Genomic DNA, 14,826 nt, shown 5'->3' with positions numbered 1-14,826 from the left:
CTCTCTGGAATTCACATATTATACTCAGCATTTTTCTGTTAGCAGACTGGATTCTTAAGAAGTGTTCTTACTCTCTGATCCACATGTTACTATCTCTCCCTGTAACACTCTTCATTGCTGCTGTTTTTGCTGCCTGAAACAGTTGATGAGATAACTCATTACTGTATTGTTCTCACAGAACACTTTTGATGTCCAGACAGGATTTACAGGAGACACTCCTGGAAAATGCTGATGTTATCTAATTCGTTGATGGATCATATCTAAGGGATAGATTTGGGAAATAATGGGCAGGCTATGCAATTATGTCCCTTGCAGACATCATAGAGAGCAATCCCTTACTTAAAGAAAAATCAGCATAGTTAGCTGAGTTAACAGCACTCATCAGAGCTTGTCATTCGGCCAAAAAACAAATGGCTAATATTTACACTGACAGACATTATGCTTTTGGTGTAGCTCATGACCTTGGAATGTTATGAAAGCAAAAAGAATATTTAACCTCCTCTGGACAACCTATCAAACACAGCTGTCAAGTTTCTGACCTCTTAGAAGCCATCCAATTACCAAAAAAATAAGTGGCTATTACAGTTCCTGGACACTCCAAACTTGACTCTCTGGAGGGTAAAGGAAATCATTTTGCTGATGCAGCAGCCAAAAAGGCTACTTTAACACAAATAGCAGGTGAAACTACAAAGGTAGCTATGTTTAAAAGAAACTATATCAAAAAGTGCTCCGTGAAGCTCAAGAAAAAGCTTCAGAGAGAAAAAGGCAGATATGGCTAATCAAGGAGGAGTGCTACCCCCTGACAAAAGTCCCCCACCCTCGCTTGTAATTTATGGTATGGACCCAATGACAGACCTATTTTGCTGATGGGATTTCAGTTTGCTATGCTACAACATGTTTATAAGCTTACTCACTGGGGACCTACGAAAATGATTGCCTGGGGAAACCAATACTATGGGAAACCCTTACTAGCATAGCTCATAAGGTTTATGCAAGATGTTCGATTTGTTCAGAGCATAATCAAGGGAAGCCTCTTCACAGATCTCAAGGGCATTTCTCTTTGCCCATCAGAGCTTTTGAAATTTGGCAAACGGATCTTATCCAACTACCTCCAGACCAAGGTTATAAATACGTACTAGTTAAGATGTACATGTTTTCTCAATATGCTGAAGCATTTTCTTGTAGAACAGTCACTGCACAAGCAGTAGGAAAATATTTATTTTGGAACAGATAACTCCCTCTTGGGGAATTCCTTCCAAATTACATAGTAATAGGAAACTCATTTTGTGGGAGAGATAGTTCTCTCAGTTTGTAAAATCAGGCCCATTTTCCAATATTTTTATTGTGTAAACCATCCACAGTCCTCTGCATTGGTGGAATGAACAAACAGAATAATAAAAACTCAACTGGCAAAATTAACCAGGCCTTTTTAAATTACTTGGCCCAAGTCTCTTCCATTGGTTTTGGTTAACCTAAGAGCAACTCCTTTTGGAAAACATCAGTTATCCACCTGCGAGATAACTACAGGTTAATCTGGATGAGACTGGATGGAGAATTTCTCCATCCTCATTCAATAAAGAAACCAACCTTATTGAAAGGGGATATGCTCCATTTCTGTCAAGGCTTAACCAAACTTCTCTCCCAAAAAGCTAAATTGATAAAACTCTGTTTACAGTGCACTACTGCTGGGGGTGAAGGTCTTAAGTATCATGATCACTAGACATAGGACTATGTTTATTGGGAGAGACATCAACTAAAGGGTTCACCTGAACTTTGTTGGAAAGAACCTTATCAAGTATTATTGACATACCATCCCTGTGCAGCTATAATCACTGTGCAACTAAACTTGATGCGGTTGACTCCTGGTGTTACGTTTCTCATTTACAGAAAACTCCAACACCTGAATGAACTTCTGAGTCTACCAGAGATCTCCGATTGAAGACCTCTAAGATTCCTGAGCCCTTCAAGGATGGAAAGTAGATGACATCTGAGTAAACAGCATTTTCCAAAATACTGGACCAGGTCTGTACTCACGTTAACTTTTTCTACATATATCTTTTGTTTTTGTATTTTCATTATTATGACTGAATGTCTGGTAATTCCCCCTCCTTTGCTTGATTCCCATTCCTCTTACTAGGAAACCACTAATCTAATTAATATGGAAGCAAGGCAAACCTTTATTTTTCAATATCAAGTGGACATTGAAACTCTGATGTCAAGTTTTTGTAATCAGCCCAATGCTCCTAGAGCATCTTCTTTTTAGGAATAAGATACTCTCAGGGCCCCCATTTAAGGAAACACATCCAGGAAGTTCCTCCCAATTCCATGCCTGATTGGGTAGTTTTTAATACTTTGCAAATACATCACTGTATTGCTATGAATATAGTTAATCAGTTAGTATCCAAAAGCCCTGATAAAATGGAAGACAGCTTCAGCTAGTGTGCCTTATAGTGTTTCTTGTTCTAGGGGTCAGGGGCCTTATTTTTGTGAGTGGAGGTCTATGAAACATTATAATGAAACTGGGATTCATACAATGGGTATGAACAAGGATATCATTGAAGGATAATTTGAGGATCCAACCAGAGACAACGTGGAAAGCCTTTGGCATATCCAGACTAAACTACATCTACAGGTAACTACTATCCATCTCACCTTAACTTGGTACACCCAACATTTTTGTGTTGTCAACCTGTACCCAAACTGCACTTCTGCTATAAATGCCCAATGGCAACAACATGTTTGCTCTCTTATCAAACATGTCTTATCAACAACCCAAACATGTTTGATAACACAGCACTGGCCAACTAAGGGGAAAACAGCATTCGGTGCTATAGGGGCAGGACTTAGGATATTAGGACAAGTTGAGAATGTATTTAATAAAGAAATATATTGACAAGAAGAGTCAATACTTACCAATCTAAATAGATTATAAGGAATACTCTTTCAGAAGGAATATAAGGGTTGGGAAGCTGTATGGAAACATAATGATGCTATTGCTAAGTCGGTAAATCAAACTGCTCAAGTAATGAGGAACTATGCCAAAACTCAGCAATGGAAAAAAGCATGTGTTCAAACTCAACAAGGTTTACTGACCATGTTGTCTGCTTCCAATTCAAATGGAAGCAGAGTGCCTCTAAAACATGACCAACCATTTTGGATGCAGAAGCACAAGGTATACATTTATGGAAAAAATATAGACCTTCTTTTTCCTGAAAAATTACTACGGGGGTTAAGCACCCTGCATATACAGTATGTGTGTGTGTGTATATGTGTGTGTGTGTGTGTGTGTGTGTGTGTGTGTGTGTGTGTGTGTAATACTTCAATTTCAGTTCTAGATAGTAAAGACATTCAGGAAGAATGATACTGTCCCAAAAAGGTTTGGAATCTTGAAATCATGGACCCGAATTTCAATCCCCCTCCAAAATAATATATGCTATATAGGAAAAGGATGCTTCTGTTGGGAAGGGAAAAAGAATGAGACTATAATTGTTTCAGAGTTTGCTTACAATCAGATAATATTTGATTTAAATTAAACTGCTACTTGGTGTAATACTGGCTTCATAGGGAAGTTACGTCTAGGAAAAATTAACACTTATAATAATGAGGACATTGATAATCAAGTATTTTGGGAATTTGAACTCCATCCTTCTCAAGCTGTACTACCAGCAGCAAAAGATTGTCCGAACCAGCAATGAGATATTATAAATGATCAGTTAATTACAGTTCTAAATGAAATCAAAGATATTTTGAGGTACAAATACAAACAAAAAGGAAAAATTTATCTGATTATTCACAGACTACCAAAATGTACGTTCAGGTGATATATGTTCCAACTATCAAAATGTATGTTCTTTTCTATAATATGTTGTTTCTTTCCTATTGTCTTTACCACAGTGGACCTCTCAGTTACTCACTACATTATTGATTATTTTTCTAATGTTTCTATGTTACAAATGTTATAAATGCTGCAAAGGTTACAAATGTCACAAAAGGAGTACAACTCTAACCAAAATTATAGTTCATCAATTTGAACCAGAGGACACAGAAAGTGCATAAAGGATCTTCCAATGCCCATTTTGTCTCTTTCCTCTATTTCTGACTGACTGAGGAAGGGCTTTTCATTTTTATTTTTAATCTCAAATTCTTAAGAATTATTAAAAGTACATCACATTGAATATTCTTCCACCCAACTCCTCAAGGCATCTCAGCAATACTGCAGACAATGCAACACCTCATCACATCTCAAGAGTTCCTAAAGAAATAATCCCGATGCAGTGATCATCTCATTTATCTGTGAAATGAAAAGACATCAGCATAGGATAAGAGCCTTTTCACATAATGAAAAGAAATACAGTAGCTTTTGCATCCTCATTGACATAGCAAATGACAGTGTTTCACATAGGAATTAAAAAGAGAACAAGGGCATTTCAGAATTCCAATTTGATCACCTAAATGCTATGATTCTAAAAATATGAGACCTGTCCTCTTCAAATCTCTAAATTATTTTATATAGTCTTCTAAGTCCTCCTTTGGATGATATCAACCAAAAGGGAGAAATTGTCAGAAAAAGGAACATCCAAATAAAATTGCAAATGTAGAAGCAAGATGGCAGAATAGAAGTCTATACCTTTTGGCACCTCCTCCCTTGCAGGAACACCAAATTTTAACATGTGCACACAGAAAAGCACTATCACAAGAACCAAAAATCAGGTTAGCAATTACAGTACCTGGTTTTAACTTCATATTACTGAAAGAGGCATTGAAGAGGGTCAGAGAGACAGTCATGAATCATCGACACCACATCTACCCCATTCCCCAGCTGATGGCACCATGGCACAGAGAAAGAATGTGTGTAATTGGAGGAGGGAGAGTGCAGTGACTACAGGACTTAATGTTGAACTCAATGCTGCCCTATCACAGTGGAGAACAAAGCTCTGCTGGGCTCAGCCAGTGCCTGTGCATGAAAGTAGCAGTTGGACCAGACTTAACTATAAGGGAATCACCCATCCTAGCAGTTGAAATTTGAGTTTCTTGGCAAGCCTTGGCACCACAGGCCAAAGTGCTCTGCAGCCTAGACAAACTTGAAAGGTAGTCGTGTAGTCGTGGACACAAAGACTGCAATTCCTAGGCAACAACTAGTGTTGGATTGGGCTCAGAACCAGTGGACTAGAACGGCACCAGCTTAGAGAGACACCAGCCAGGGCAGCTAAAAGGAATGTTTGCTTCACCCCTCTTCCAACCCCAGGCAGTGCCGCTTGCAGCAATGAAAGAGACTCCTTGCTTCTGCTTAAGAACAGGAGAGTGAAGAGTAAAGGGGACTTTGTCTTACATCTTGGATACCAGCTCAGCCACAATAGGATAGGCACCATGCAGAGTCATGAGGCCCCTGTTCCAGACCCCAGCTTATGAAGACATTTTTAGACACCTGGGTCAAAAGGAAACCTGCTGCCTTGAATGGAAGAAATCAGTCCTGGCAAGATTCATCACGTGCTAACTAAAGAGCCCTTAGGCTCTAAATAACCAACAGAAATATCCAGGTATTACGCCATGAGCCTTGGGTGAGACTCTAAGACATGCTGACTCCAGGTGAGACCCAGTACATTTGCAGTTCTGGTGGCTATAGTAAAAGACTCCTTCTGTCTGCAAAAAAGCAATGGGGCAAGTAAAGGTGACATTGTCTTGCACTTTAGGTACCAGCTTGGCCATAGAAGGGATAGAGCAATAAGCAGGCTCTTGGGAATCATGAATACTATACATCTGATGAAAATATCCTTCAAGTATGAAGAAGAAATAAAGACTTTCCAAGGCAAACAAAGTTGAGGGATTTCACCAACACCAGTCATCTGCCACAAGAAATGCCAAAGGGACTTCTTCACAGAAAGAAAAGGACATTAATGAGAAATAAGAAATCATGTGAAGGCACAAAATTCACTGGGAATAGTAGGCATGCAGAAAAATTCAGAATATTATAGCACTGTAATTGTGGTATGTAAACTACTCCTAAGTAGAAAAACTAAAGGAAGAACCAATCAAACATAATAACTATAAAACTTTTTGAGACATAGTAGTATAATAAGACATAAAGAGAAACAACAAAAAGTTATAAAGCAGGTGGATGAAGTTAAACAGTAGAGTTTTTATTAGTTTTCTTTTTGTATGTTTATTTCTTTATGCAATCAGCACTAAGTTGTCATGAGTTTAAAATAATGGGTTATAAGACAGTATTCGGAAGCCTAATGGTAAGGCAAACTGAAAAATATACAACAGATTCACAAAAAATAAAAAGCAAGAAATTAAGTCATACCACCAGAGAAAATCAACTTCACTAAGAAAAAAAGACAAGAAGAAAGGAAAGAGGGACGAGAAGACCACAAAACAAATAACAGAATGGCAGGAGTAACTCCCTACTTCTCAATAATAACTTTGAATGTAAATGGGGTGAACTCTTCAATAAAAAAAAATATAGTGGCTGAATGGATGAAAAAACAAGACCTAATGATTCCTCCTTTACAAGAAACATACTTTACCTGTAAAGACACAAATAGACTCAAAATAAAGAGATGGAAAAAGATATTCCATGTGAATGAAAACCAAAACACAGAAGGAGTTTAATACTTGTTTAAATAAAATATATTTCAAGACAAAAACTGTAAGAAGAGATAAACAAGGTCATTATTTAATGATAAAATAGTCAATCCAGCAAGATGATATAAAAATTAGAAATATATATGCACCTAAAACTGGAGCACACATATATATAAAGCAAGTGTTATTAGAGCTAAAGAGAGAAATAGATCTCAATGAATGAATAGCTGGAGACTTCAATACCCCATTTTCAGCATTAGACAGATCTCCCAAACAGAAAATTGACAAAGAAACATCAAATGTAATTGGCACTATAGGACAAATGGACCTAATAAATATTTACAGAATATTTCATCCAACAGCTGCAGAATACACATTCTTCTCTTCAGCATATGGATCATTCTCTAGAATAGACCATATGTTAGGTCACAGAACTGGTTTCAAAAAATTTTTTTAAATGAAATTGTAATCAGGCATCTTCTCTGAACACAGTGGAATCCAACTAGAAATCAATAACAAGAGGAATTTTGGAAACTATACAAACACATGAAAATTAAATGATGTGCGCCTGAATAACAAGTGGGTCAATGAAGAAATTAAGATGGAAATTTTAAAATTTCTTGAAACAAATGTTAATGGAAACACAACATACCAAAATCTATGGAATATAATGAGAGCAGTACTAAGAGGGGAATTTATTGCTATAAATGTCTACATCAAAAAAGAAGAAAAACTTCAAATAAGTAACCTAATGATGCATCTTAAAGAACTAGAAAAGCAAGAGCCAATCAAACCCAAAATTAGTAGAAGAAAAGTAATGACATGCTGACTGCAGGTGAGACCCAGTCTAATCTGAAGATTAGAGCAAAAACAAATGACTTTGAAATGAAGAAAAACATTTTTAAAAAAATCAATTACCATAAAAGCCAGTTTTTTAAAAAGATAAAATTGGCAAACCTTTAGTTAGACAAATGAAGGAAAAAAAGGTAGAAGACTCAAATAAATTCAGAGATGAAAAAAGAGAAATTGCAACAGATACCGCAAGAAATTCAAAGGATCATTAATGGCTACTATGAGCAACTCTATGCCAAAAAATTGGAAAATCTAGAGGAAATAAATTGCTTAACACATACAACCCACCAAGATTGAACCATGAAGAAATCCACAATCTGAAGAGACCAATAATGAGCAATAATATCAAATCCATAACAAAATGTCTTAAAGTGCAGGATTCAATGTTTTCACTGCTGAATTCTATCAAACATTTAAAGAAGAATACCACTGTACTCAAACTATTCCAAAAAGTATAGGAGGAAGGAATATCTCTAAACTCATTCTTTGAGGCCAGTATTACTCTCATAGCAAAACCAGACAAAGACATATTAAAAAAAAAAAACTACAAGCCAATATTTCTGATGAATATCGATGCAAAAATCCTCAACAATATACTAGCAAATCAACATCAATGATACATTAGAAAGACTATTCATCAAGACTAAGAGAAATTTATCCCAGGGATGCAAGGATGCTTCCATGTACGCAAATCAAATCAATGTGACACACTGTATCAACAGAATAAAGGACAAAAACGATACAATTATTTCAATTGGTGAGATGACTGATAAAAATCAACATCCCTTCATGATAAAAATCCTTGAAAAAACTGGGTATAGAAGAAACATACCTCAACATAATAAAAGCCATATATATGTGACTTGCAGCTAGTATCACACTGAATGGGGAAAAATGGAAAGAGCCTTTCCTCTAAAATCTGGGAAATGACAAGGATGCCCACTTTCACCATTGCTATTCAACATAGTACTGGAAGTCTTAGCTAGAGCAATCAGACAAGAGAAAGAAACAAAGGGCATCCACACTGGAAAGAAAGAAATCAAATTATCCTTGTTTGCAAATGATATGACCTTGTATTTGGGATACTCTAAAGACTTCACCAAAAAACTATTAGAACTGATGAACAAATTCAGTAAAGTTGCAGAATACAAATCAATACACAAAAATCAGTAGCATTTCTATATGCCAAAAGTGAAGAATGTGAAAAAGAAATCAAGAAAGCAATTCCATTTACAAGAGGTACAAATAAAATTAAATACCTAGGTATTAACCAAAGAAATGAAAGATCTCTATAATGAAAATTATAAAACATTGGTGAAAGACATTGAAGAGGACACACACAAAAATTGAAATATATTTCACGTTCATGGATTGGAAGAATCAATATTGTTAAAATGTCCACAGTACCCAAGATAATCTACAGATTCAATGTAATCCCTATCAAAATACCAATGAAATTCTTCAGAGTAATAGAAAAAAAACTATCCTAAAATTTATATGAAACCACAAAATACCCAGAATAGCCAAAGCTATTATGAGAAAAAAAGAACAAAACTGTAGGAATCACATTAACTGACTTCAAATTACGCTACAGAGCTTCAAATATACTTCAAATTATACTACAGGGACCAAAACAGCATGATGTTAGCATAAAAACAGACACATAGACCAATGGAGCAGAAGAGAGAACCCAGAAACAAATCCACACACCTGCAATGAACTCATTTTTGACAAAAGTGCCAAGAATATACACCGGGTAAAAGACAGTCTCTTCAATAAGTAGTGCTGGGAAAACTGGATATCCATAAGCAAAAGAATGAAACAAGACCCCTATCTCTTGAAATATACAAAAGTCAAATCAAAATGAATTAAAGAGTTACATTTAAGAATCAAACTCTGGGCCGGGCATGGTGGCTCACGCCTGTAATCCTAGCACTTTGGGAGGCCGAGGCGGGCAGATCACGAGGTCAGGAGATCGAGACTATCCTGGCTAACATGGTGAAACCCCGTCTCCACTAAAAATACAAAAAATTAGCCAGGTGTGGTGGCGGGCACCTGTAGTCTCAGCTACTAGGTAGGCTGAGGCAGGAGAATGGTGTGAACCCGGGAGGTGGAGCTTGCAGTGAGCCGAGATGGTGACACTGCACTCCAGCCTGGGAGACAGAGTGAGACTCCTTCTCAAAAAAAAAAAAAAAAGGCCGGGCGCGGTGGCTCAAGCCTGTAATCCCAGCACTTTGGGAGGCCGAGACGGGTGGATCACGTGGTCAGGAGATCGAGACCATCCTGGCTAACACAGTGAAACCCCGTCTCTACTAAAAAATACAAAAAAAAAAAAACAAAAAACAAAAAAACAAAAAACTAGCCGGGCGAGGTGGCGGGCGCCTGTAGTCCCAGCTACTCGGGAGGCTGAGGCAGGAGAATGGCCTGAACCCGGGAGGCGGAGCTTGCAGTGAGCTGAGATCCGGCCACTGCACTCCAGCAAGGGGGACAGAGTGAGACTCCGTCTCAAAAAAAAAAAAAAAAAAAAAAAAATCAAACTCTGAAACTACTACAAGAAAACCTTGAAGAAACTCTCCAGAACATTGGTCTGGGCAAAAATTCATTGAGTAATACCCCACAAATACAGGCAACCAAAGCAAAAGTAGACATATGTGATCACATCAAGTTAAAAAGCTTCTGCACAGCAAAAAAAAAAAATCAACAAAGAGACCACCTAAAGAATAAGAGAAAATAGTTGCCAACTATCCATCTGAAAAGGGGTTAATAACCAGAATATTTAAGAAGCTCAAACAATTCTATAGGAAAAAAATCTAATAATCTAATCAAAAAGTGGGCAAAATATCTGAATAGATATTTTTCAAAAGAAGTCACACCAAAGGCAAAAAGTCATGTAAAAAGGTGTTCAACATCATTGATCATCAGATAAATGCAAATCAAAACCTGTTACCCTATATACAGTGGTAACCACATATTTGCTTTATCTTGTATATAAAGTCCCTGACCACCAATCAAAATTGAAAGAACATCCCCTTTGTTTCACTGCTCCCCTTCTCCAATTTTCTATGTATCAAAATATATAAATATTGTGTTTTGTATAGCCCACTCGAGGAGACACAATCTCACCCTATTTAAATTGGCTTTTGTCCAAAAGACATGCAATAACAAATGCTGGAGAGGATGTGGAGAAAGGTAGCCCACCATACCTTGTTGGTGGGAATGTAAATTAGTACAACTACTATGGAGAACATTTTGGAGCTTCCTCAAAAAACTAAAAATAGAGCTATCATAACATCTAGCAATATAACTGCTGTGTATATACCCCCAAAGAAGGGAAATTAGTATATCAAAGAGATATCTGCACTCTCATTTTTGTCATAGCACTCTTCATAATAGCCAATAGCCAAGATTTGGAATAAAACTAAGTGTCCAATAGCAGATGAGTGGATAAAGAAAATGTATTTACACACAATGGAGTACTATTCAGCCATAAAAAGGAAAAAGATACTCTAATTTGCAACAATATGGATAGTCATTATGTTAAGTGAAATAAAAACAGGCACAGAAAGACAAACATCATACATTTTCACTTATTTGTAGGATCTAACATTCAAAACAGTTGAACTCATGGAGATAGTACAAGGATTGTTACTACAGGCTGGGAAGGGTCAGAAGTGAGGATGGTTAATAAGGGGACAGAATAATAAGGGGATGGTTAATAATGGTTAATAAGTGGGACAGAAGTGAGGATGGTTAATAAGTGCAAAATATATGTATAAAGAATGAATAAGACCTAGTATTTGATAGTAGAATGGGCTTACTATAGTCAATAATAATTTAATTATACATTTAAAAATAATTAAAGGAGTATAATTTGATTGTTTGTAACTCAAAGTATAAATGCTGAGGAGATAGATTCCCCATTTAACATATTGTGATTATTATGCATTGCAAGCCTGTATCAAAATATAATATGTGTTCCATAAATATATACACCTACTATGCACCCATAAGAAAAAAAATAAGACTTAAGTTTATGAGCTAAAGCAATAAAGCTATTCATTTCAAAATTTGAAAAAAAAAAAAAAACTTTAAGTGACCCAAGATGGCTGCAGATTTGACATATGGATAATAAAAACCAGGCCTATAAACTAAAGCTTGTTAACAAAAGATCACGAGATCTATGGAGAGAAAAGATGCCTTATCTTCTTAAAAACATAATCAATCTTCAGATTGGGGAGATGCAGCCTTCTGTAAAACAGAAGTGCACTCCCAAGCTGGGTGGCAGAGAGTTAGAAATTATAAAGGCAAACTGCATTGCAAGGAACTGTAGTCAGGGCAGTGAAGAACAGTCTTGATTGGGTGGACTTAAACCCCAAATCACCAGCCTCTCTTAATTGGTTGGTTCCAGGTGGTTGGTGGGTTGGCATCAGGTGGTCTTTAATAGTCAGGAAGAATTCTCAGCTGCACCTGTTTTCAGGAACTATTCTTTGACTTGGTTGCAGAAAAACAAATTTTGCAATACTTTCTAAGGACAGAGAATGGGACTGCACCCTTCACCCTGCCATGGACTCTTGGGTCTACTTTTACTTTTGAGCCACAGGAAGTTCATCTGGTCTGTCAACTGAGAGTATAATTTGGCAAGTTGGAACTCCCTGCTGCAGGGCTGAAGGCTGTCAAATAGTTCATTGACATGTACTGATAACAACCTTGTCCATCAGATAAAACAGGATATAATTAATCATCTCTAGAAAACCTATAGCTCATTAACCTTTTACCTATATACAATGGTAACCACATATTTGCTTTATCTTGTGTGTAAAGTCTCTGAGCACCAATCAAAATTGAAAGAATGTCACCTTTGTTTCACTGCTCCCCTTCTCCTATTTTCTGTGTAACAGAACTGTATCTTGTATAGCCCACTTGAGGACATATTTTCAGTTTGGGGTGAGTTTTGTGTTCCCCAGGCTATTAATCGTCGAAATTGGCTTAGAATAAAATTAACTTAAAATTTCTTTAAGGTGTAATGTCTGTTATTTAACCTTTTAGTTGACACAACGTCCAACATACAATGTGAAATAAATACACACACACACAAACACAAACTAAAAATAAAGAATTGTTTTTGACCAGTTTATATTTAGCAATACCAAACAGAATTCAAATTATTCATTTTAAGTGACTGTCAGTTAGAAAACTCAATTTGATTCAGTTTTCACAAAACATAAAAGTGCTAATAATGTTTGAGATTCCTGTATTTGAGAGATACAAATATAATTAAAATATGGTGCCTTTCCTTAAGAAATTAAATCTAGAGAAAAAGGACTGACCTGTAAACCAACATTATCACATCTGAAGATGCTAAATTCCATGATAATGCTGGTGTGATTTTAGGAGAATAATTACCCAAGAAAAAAGTTTGATTAATATCACATTCTATAAAAGTATGACAAGAGCTAGAGAATAGACAAATATAAATTTAAATATGAATAAGACATATTTTACACATATCTGTCCCTTAATGGGGTTTTTTGTCTATTTCAACCCTTCATTCAAAGAATATAAATATCTTCATCCAATGAACAAACAATATACTTAAAATTTGAAAGCAGCTAAAAATATTATTCTTTCTCTTCAAAACCATAAAGGAACATGAAGGCCTTTAATTGTTTTGTAATCTAACCAGCCTAAATCAATGTCATTTACGTCATTCATGAAGGAGCAAAGGAATCAACAGAGATGAAACAGTAATTAAAGAAATTATGAAAAAAAAATCCTAGGCTGAAGAAATGTAAATTTTGTAATTAAAAGGACTAAGAAAAGCAAGCAAAAGTATAGAGACTAAATGTAAATGACCAGTGAACATAAGAAATAATCCTAAACTGAATAGAGGAAATGATTGATTTATGGCTCACTAAACAAGACAGAACTGATCATGAAGAACTGAACACTGAATGTCAGCGTAAATATTCAAAAGATTGGCTGTAGAAAGTTAGGAAGCTTCTTGATATAAAATATCTGAATATCTCTATGAAAAAACATTCTTCTGAAAATTGCATTAACACATTTTCTAAGGTGATATCTGATGAAAGCTGCAAACCAAAAATAAAATTCTAAGCCCGCTTCAACCCCAACCATCTGAATGGACTCCTTCCTCTCAGCCAGGGCACTCCAGAGTTAACCTAAAAGATGGGTTCAGGCCATGACGGAAAGCAGGGGGCAGTCAGACATGCCTCATTATACCCTCCTCCCTTTTGGAATGCAGGGAAAGCTGGCCAGCATTTAACATCAACAGAGACCTTAAGTCTGATAAGAAATATTTACAGTCTATTCTCTCTGAAGCCTGTTACCTGGAGAATTCATCTACATGATAAAACTTTGGTCACTATAACCTCTTATTATAAACCAGACATTCCTTTCTACTGATAATAACTCTTTCAACCAATTGCCAATCAGAAAATTTTTAAATCTACCTATGTCCTGGAACCCACCACCCCACCTTTCTAGACCAAGCCAATGTATATCTTAATTGTATTTGATTGATGCTTCATGTCTTCCTAAAATGTATAAAACCAAGCTGTACCCTGACCACCTAGGGCACATATTCTTAGGGTCTCCTGAGGGCTGTGTCATGGGCCATAGACACTCATATTTGGCTCAGAATACATTTCTTCAAATATTTTACAGCAGAGGTCCCCAACCTTTTTGGCAGCAGAGACCAGTTTGGTGGAAGAAAATTTTTCCACAGACAGGGTTGGAGAATTATTTCCAGATCATTCAAGTGCACTCCATTTATGATGCACTTTATTGCTATTATTGTTGCATTGTAATTAATAATAAAATAATTATACAACTCCCCATAATGTAGAATCAGTGGGAGCCCTAAACTTGTTTGCCTGCAACCAGACGGTTCCATCTGGTGGTGATGGGAAACAGTGACAGATCATCAGTCATTAGATTCTCAGAAGGAGTTTGCAACCAAGATCTCTTGCATGCACAGTTCGCGATAGCGTTTGCACTCCTATGAGAATCTAATGCTGCCACTGATCTGACAGGCGGTGGAGCTCAAGTGGTAATGTAAGCAATGGGGAGTAGCTGTAAATACAGACAAAACTTCATTTGTTCACTCACTGCTTACCTGCTGCTGTCGTTACTAATAGGCCACAGCATTAGTCTGTAGCCAGTGGTATGGGATCCCTGTTTTAAAGATTGTCACTCTTTTTGCCAACAAAACTTTAGTCCTAAACTTAAAGAAACAGTTCTGTACCAGTGCTATGTTTTAGAAGAACATTAACCATGACTAAGGAAGGAAAGCTACAGGTTTTAAGGACACTAAGCAGTGGTTGGCTTTTTGTGTGTGTATACCAATGGTACAGGATAAACTGGACCGTA

The 14,826-nt window shown here is 36.6% G+C and overlaps 1 protein-coding gene and 1 long non-coding RNA gene across 11 annotated transcripts in view; one reads left to right on the top strand and one right to left on the bottom strand.

Annotated features, from left to right (window-relative positions):
• The window catches only part of LOC105471107 (uncharacterized), a 71,461-nt gene extending 69,463 nt beyond the window's left edge, over nucleotides 1–1,998 (top strand). The window contains exon 4 of the long non-coding RNA XR_011624801.1: nucleotides 1,888–1,998. This is a non-coding gene — a long non-coding RNA (uncharacterized lncRNA). The remainder of the gene's footprint in view (nucleotides 1–1,887) is intronic.
• The window catches only part of LOC105471108 (transmembrane protein 232), a 306,948-nt gene that overhangs the window by 269,230 nt on the left and 22,892 nt on the right, over nucleotides 1–14,826 (bottom strand). The gene's annotated exons all lie outside the window — the stretch shown is intronic.

This window comes from Macaca nemestrina, chromosome 6, assembly GCF_043159975.1.
Source record: "Macaca nemestrina isolate mMacNem1 chromosome 6, mMacNem.hap1, whole genome shotgun sequence".
Lineage (NCBI taxonomy): Eukaryota > Metazoa > Chordata > Mammalia > Primates > Cercopithecidae > Macaca > Macaca nemestrina.
Note: the sequence above shows the minus strand (reverse complement) of the source record. Positions and strands in the feature narration are given on the sequence as shown.